Genomic DNA, 7,500 nt, shown 5'->3' on the forward strand with positions numbered 1-7,500 from the left:
ATTGTAATGCGAACTTGTAGTGTATTTCAAGTTTTAAAAGGCTTCTAAATGTTGTAATTTTCATAAAGAATTTTTAGACATTTATCAACCCCTACAAAAAAAGGTTGATTAATTATAATCCACATAATAATGAACATTTCCTGTTGCTGCAGTATTATTTTCCTGCTGTTGCAAACTGGCTCAAATGTAAGCCCTACATCTATACATAATGAAAAGAGTTTAGCATGAGAAAGAAAGAGACAGATAGAGAAGGAGAGCGGGAGAGAAGCGAGGAGAGAGAGACTTTAGAAAGAAGGATGGATGTGTGAAAGACGACGGCTGTTTTTGTTGGCCTGACCTTTTGTTTTGGTTAAACAGATGTAGATGGACACAATAGGAGAGGCAGGGACAGGCAACAGCTGATGTAGGCCTGGTACAGAGAACAGCATGCCTATAGGGTACCATGTAGAAACAGCTGAATACTCTCTCACACCCACACACACACACACACACAACAACACACACACACACACACACACACACACACACACACACACACACATCACACACACACACACACACACACACAACACACACACACACACACAACACAACACACACACACACACACACACACACACACACACACACACAGGAATAGAGAGAGGATGCGAGAGGTAGAAAGAGAGGAAGAGAGAGAAGAGAGAGAAGAGAGAGACCTCCCTTAACTCTTTAACTCCTGACATTGCTTTCCTCCTCCTTTCAGGACGGTTGAGGAACAGTAGCAGAAGAGAGAAGAAAACCTCCACTCTCTCATCATGAAGACTGGAGGAACAAATCCTGATCCTTGGGAGAGGAACCAGGGTGAGAGGCTGTCCGGGAGCTCCGCTGGAAGTCAGGGGAGGATTAGGCTGTCTCTAGCCCACCCAGGGCTGCTGCTTCTGGGGATAATACTGCTGGTCCTCCTGCCATCTGAAGAAAGTGTCAAACACAATGTACCCAGAGTCAAACTCAGCTACAAAGGTAAGAGACTAGGATATATGGTACAATAATGACATGCTAATGCACTGATGGCCGAATGATGGCTATTATTTAGGACAAATTAAAGAATCATGTTTAATATGTGACTTAACCGCATGAATTTAATTCTGCTAGTTTTAATAGATGCTTTAGCTGGGAGGATGAACTAGCTACGACCCACAAGCAGGTCCTCAACCAACATGTTGGGTACCAGCGGTCTAACTTTAGGTTGGCATGGGTTGTTGGTCGTGTGCTTTAACCAAGAAATTACCGCCACATCTACAAAGACATAATATGATATCTACAACAGAGGTAGAACATAATACAGTATATGCAGCAGTGCAACACACACAACAGCTATTTCTCTTATCATCGTGCCAGCTACTTCAACTACTCCTCTATGTTAACACCAGCTACCTGCAGTATTTTTTATCCTCAGCTGCGGTGAATTACCCATAAATGAGCCGTTCTCTGGCCCACTGTCCAGATGATTGTTCTGACTTCTAGCTCTCTCTTCTTCCCTTTCTTTTTCGTTGTCTTTCTTCACCTTTCTTTTCGGCTCCTGTGAGTTCGACCATAGGGATCACAACTGTTATCAGAACACACATACACACATACAACACATAAAAGCTCCCTTGGTCACTGTGTTAATAGATATGAGGCGTGATATATCACTTGAAAACAGAGAGAGTGATGTCGGGGGTCCGTACTGTTGGGTTGTGTTTATCATGTTATACAACTACAACAACTCTACATACACTCTTTTTAGCCTCCACAGTGTTCACCATTTTAGTCTCTTCAGTAAGGTAAATGTAATTTCCACCCTGTTAACATGTTAAATCTCTGAAGCAGTTATAGTGAAAAGTGATGAATATGCAAACATTTAATTAGTTTTAAATACATATGTACTTTATAGAGTTCTATATTTATACAGAAATAAGAATTAGTATGCGTATATCATGAAGGTCTTCAGTGAAGTATGCAGCTCAGCTGGGTCTGGGTCTGGGCCTGGGTCTGGGTCTGGGCCTGGGCCTGGGTCTGGGTCTGGGCCTGGGTCTGGGGTAGCTGTGGTCCTCTGTGTGTGTCAGTGTGTTTAGCGTTGGGTAAACTAGAGACTGTGTTTGTTTTGAGCTATGGCTCCTTAAAAACCCATTTTAGCTCCAAAGCAAAAATAACATTTGAACTCTAACAAAAATCCTACAGTAACGCAAACTCCCAAACCACTCATACAACCTCATTACAACCCGACTTTGCAACCCCACTGCAACCCCCCCTACTTCAACCCCACTGCAACCCCACTGCAACCCCTCTTCAACCCCACTGCAACCCCTACTTCAACCCCACTGCAACCCCTACGTCAACCCCATTGCACCCCACTGCAACCCCTACCTTCAACCCCACTTCAACCCCACCGCAACCCCTCATATCAACCCCACTGCAACCCCACTTCGAACCCCCTGCAACCCTACGTCAACCCCATTGCAACCCCACTGCAACCCCTACTTCAACCCCACTGCAACCCCACTGCAACCCCTACTTCAACCCCACTGCAACCCCTACTTCAACCCCACTGCAACCCCACTGCAACCCCTACTTCAACCCCACTGCAACCCCACTGCAACCCCTACTTCAACCCCACTGCAACCCCTACTTCACCCCACTGCAACCCCCACAGCAACCCCTACTCAAACCCACTGCAACCCCACTGCCAACCCCTACTTCACCCCACTGCAACCCTACTGCAACCCCTAATTCAACCCCACTGCAACCCCTACTTCAACCCCACTTCAACCCCACTGCAACCCCTACTTCAACCCCACTACAACCCCACTGCAACCCCACTGGAACCCCTACTTCAAACCCCACTGCAACCCCACTGCAACCCCTACTTCAACCCCACTTCAACCCCACTGCAACCCCTACTTCAACCCCACTGCAACCACACTGCAACCCCACTGGAACCCCTACTTTAACCCCACTGCAACCCCACTGCAACCCACTGGAACCCCTACTTCAACCCACTGCAACCCCTACTTCACAACCCCACTGCAACCCCACTGCAACCCTACTTCAACCCACCTGCAACCCCTACTTCAACCCCACTTCAACCCCACTGCAACCCCACTGCACCCTACTTCAACCCCACTGCAACCCCTACTTCAACCCCACTGCAACCCCACTGCAAACCCTACTTCAACCCCACTGCAACCCCTACTTCAACCCCTACTTCAACCCCACTGCAACCCCTACTTCAACCCCTACTTCAACCCCTACTTCAACCCCACTCAACCCCTATTCAACCCCACTGCAACCCCACTGCAACCCCTACTTTCAACCCCACTGCAACCCCTACTTCAACCCCTACTTCAACCCCTACTTCAAACCCCTACTTCAACCCCACTGCCATCCTACTTCAACCCCACTCAACCCCTACTTCAACCCCACTGCAACCCCTACTTCAACCCCTACTTCAACCCCTACTTCAACCCCACTGCAACCCCTACTTTAACCCCTACTTCAACCCCACTGCAAACCCTACTTCAACCCCTATTCAACCCTACTTCAACCCCACTGCAACCCCTACTTCAACCCCTACTTCAACCCCACTGACCCACTCAACCCCACTGCAACCCCACTTCAACCCACTGCAACCCCACTGCAACCCACTGGAACCCCTACTTCAACCCCACTGCAACCCCACTGCAACCCCACTGGAACCCCTACTTCAACCCCACTGCACCCCACTGCAACCCCACTGCAACCCCACTGCAACCCCTACTTAACCCCACTGCAACCCCTACTTCAACCCCACTTCAACCCCACTGCAACCCCACTGCAACCCCTACTTCAAACCCACTGCAACCCCTACTTCAACCCCACTGCAACCCCACTGCAAACCCTACTTCAACCCCACTGCAACCCCACTGCAACCCCACTGCAAACCCTACTTCAACCCCACTGCAACCCCTACTTCAACCCCTACTTTCAACCCCACTGCATCCCTACTTCAACCCCTACTTCAACCCCTACTTCACCCCACTGCAACCCCTACTTCAACCCCTACTTAACCCCACTGCAACCCCACTTCAACCCCACTCAACCCCTACTTCAACCCCTACTTCAACCCCACTTCAACCCCTGCTCACATTCAACCCCACTGCAACCCCTAACTTCCACCCCACTGCAACCCCTACTTCAACCCCTACTTCAACCCCTACTTCAACCCCACTGCACACCCCTACTTAAACCCCTACCTTCAACCCCACGACCCCTACAACCCCTACTTCAACCCTACTTCAACCCTACTTCAACCCCACTGCAACCCCTATTTCAACCCCACTGCAACCCCTACTTCAACCCTGACCACCAAACCCTGATCTAACTCATAACCCCTAAACCCCCAACACAAATTAATCACTCACTAGTTCACATTCACTACTCTAACCCCTATACAACCCCCCTCACCCCAATTCCAACTCTCACCCCCTAACCTCCTGCCCTGGCCGAGTCTCTTACAAACCCAGCATGGTTGAAAATATATGCTTCTTTACATGTAGATAGTTTACAACATAAATACATTGTAGTACATACATTGAGTAGGAATAATAACTGCCTTAATAAACACTATTTATGTAGCAAATTGGCCTGTAGAAATATGAATGTTCAGCTCTGCAGCTTGCGTTGTTTCATTCCAGTTGAAAACATGAGCCATATTTTCATTTAACTAGGCAAGTCAGTTAAGAACAAATTCTTATTTACAGTGACGTCCTAGGAACAGTGGGTTAACTGCCTTGTTCAGGCACAGAACAACAGATATTTACCTTGTCAGCTCGGGGAATTCGATCTAGCAACCTTTCGGTTACTGGCCCAACGCTCTAACCACTAAGCTACCTGTCACCCCATATAATTCAGCATAACTAATATATTACAGTCATTTGTTTATTGTACCAAAATGCTCACGTTAAATCCATTTATGATTATCATGAAGCATCACTTGTGTGTCCCAATCTTCATATTACTTTCGCTTTGGTGTTCCAACAACATGTGGGAGGAAACAGCACAATAGCTGCTCTAACTGCTGTGTGAATAGAATATATTTAGTAGCCGGTATCACCGTTATTGCCCCTGTCTGCACTAATAATCAGATGCGCTCATAAATGTGCTGATACTCACGGAATAGTTTAGAGATCTCAAGTTATGACACTGCGTGCATTTCATCAGATGCTAAATAATGCGCTACTCTGGTTATTTTCCTATGTTTGGTCCGGACATGTGTTCTCACCAGCAGCAAACCGCACCGTGGTACGAATTTAATCGGACCGAGACCACCCTTTTTGAGCGAACCACGGTGCATTGTTTAGTGTGCTCCCGAGTGAGGATAGAATGTTCTTACCAGTCCAAACGAACAGAACTAATGGGGTAAATGCACCAGAGTTCGGAAAACCACACCTGAAAGACATCTGAGAGTGTATTAACCTCTCTGCCCTCAGGCTTTGGGGTGTCAGTACAGCTCCATGTTAGGTTGCCTCTGTCAAGAGGAGTGAAGGATGAAATCCATCAAAGCAAAAGTATTACTGATTGAACTCACACTTCAAAAACAACATCACCCCCTCTCTGAAAAGACAGTTGGTAAAGTCAAATTCCATCAAAGTCAATCATATCCGATTGAATGCACTCCTCCAAAGCATCGTCATCCCTTCATGATCACACGCTTCAAACACACACCTCATCCCTGTCTTAATGAACTGGATTTCAGAAAGCTGATTCTCAGTGAACTTTCCTCTCAATAACCATCAGCCAATGTTTCACCTCTACTCTAACAGAGGTGAAAGAGTTCAGGATTTTATAATAGGGAGAACAATCATTCAAGGTCCTCTGATATGCCAGCCCTAGCTCTAGTGCTCTGAAACCTCTCTCTCAGTGTCTGTGCGGATCCATCATAAAAATATACTGTATGGCTACAGTACGGCTCCCGTCCAATGACACACAGCAAAATGATCCAAACATAATCTTAATATTATCACAGCAGACTTTGTTATTGTTTTTGTGTGTATTTCCAAAAACCTGACATGAGCTGTGACGACAGAATGAGGGTAAATGTGCTACTGTCATACTAGTGGCTCCTTGCCAATGTACAAGAGGGACAGTTTGGCTATAATGTAACATTATAGGATAATATATTAGGATAATAGGATAATATATTAGGACAGTTTAGTTTATGAAATAATATCGGATATATTCTACAGAGTTAATCTGACTGGCTCTCTCTATTAACTCATGTCAATCAGTTGTTCCATAACCTACATTCTGACCCAGATCAGGACAAGCACTTTTCTTTATAGCTAGGAATTCTATGTAACTGTAAAGCCACGTTCTCCATCTCTCTTCGCTAGAGGAACACTTCCATGTCTGGAATTGTCTGAGCCAAGCTTTAGCTAATTCCTTTCTCTTGCATAGTTTGATGGGTCGATGGCGCTCTGATATTTTCACAGTGTTCCTATACAGTATAGCGGGAGTGTTAACCCTTACGCTAGTGATGACATTCCTATCTGTCAAAAGTGTATAGAGGATGAGACAGTCGCAGGTTTAGAACTACTACATTTATTAAAGCACAAAATATATATACTGTATATAAGCGGGATGAAACCAAAAGTGCAAAATAATAAAGTACTGAGGAAAACAAGCAACATTTACAATTACCGAAAAAGACAAATGACAGAGGGAGTATATACAGTATACAGTGATAGAGTGGGGATTGGAACCAGGTGTGTGTAATGATGAAGTTACAAGTCCGGGGTTGATGAGTGAAGGGCGTTTGCCAGCAGCAGGTTCGGCAGCAGCTAGAAGGCCGGCGTCGCTGATCTACTGAGCTGCATAGAAGTGGGAGCGGAGCCAAAGCGAAGACTGGTGTGACACTAATTAAAAATAATGTTTAACATGGCATTAATTTAGTTTTACTAAAGATCTCAAGGTTTTAACGCCATGATCTAATTAACTTCAGATTCTCTACAGACTATCTACAGACTGTAAGTAAGATTTAAACTAACTATCTGCTAACCTTAACCTTAACCCAGATCCTTAACCTTAATCCTTATCCTTAACCCTTATCCTAACTCTAGCCTTAACCCTTAGTTAACCCTTATTCTAAACCTAACCCTAACCATAGCAAGCCGTTGCTTATCAACATATAGATTGTTGATAGTACGACCATCTGTAGACATCTACAGATGGATCATCCGGACTCTCCAAATAAAGTGTGACCAAACTATAATGTATTTCCCTTCAGGATATCCATATGTCTATCATAAGCAGACACATCTTTGTTTCTGTCACTGTTGATTCCCATCCTCAGAAAACTGGATAGGGAGGAGAGAATAGGAAGAATTTTAGTCACCATAGTTACCACACCCTGGGCTGTGGCACTGTAGCTGTCACACGCACACGCACACACACACACCAGTCCATCAGTGGGGTTATCTTAAGGCCTAATGCTAGCCGCTG

General features: G+C 45.6%; 1 pseudogene; it reads left to right on the forward strand.

The window, feature by feature from the left end:
- Nucleotides 1-7,500, forward strand: part of LOC111961001 (semaphorin-3D-like) — a 69,182-nt pseudogene that overhangs the window by 18,438 nt on the left and 43,244 nt on the right.

Source organism: Salvelinus sp. IW2-2015, linkage group LG4q.1:29 (genome assembly GCF_002910315.2).
Source record: "Salvelinus sp. IW2-2015 linkage group LG4q.1:29, ASM291031v2, whole genome shotgun sequence".
Taxonomy (NCBI): Eukaryota; Metazoa; Chordata; class Actinopteri; order Salmoniformes; family Salmonidae; genus Salvelinus; species Salvelinus sp. IW2-2015.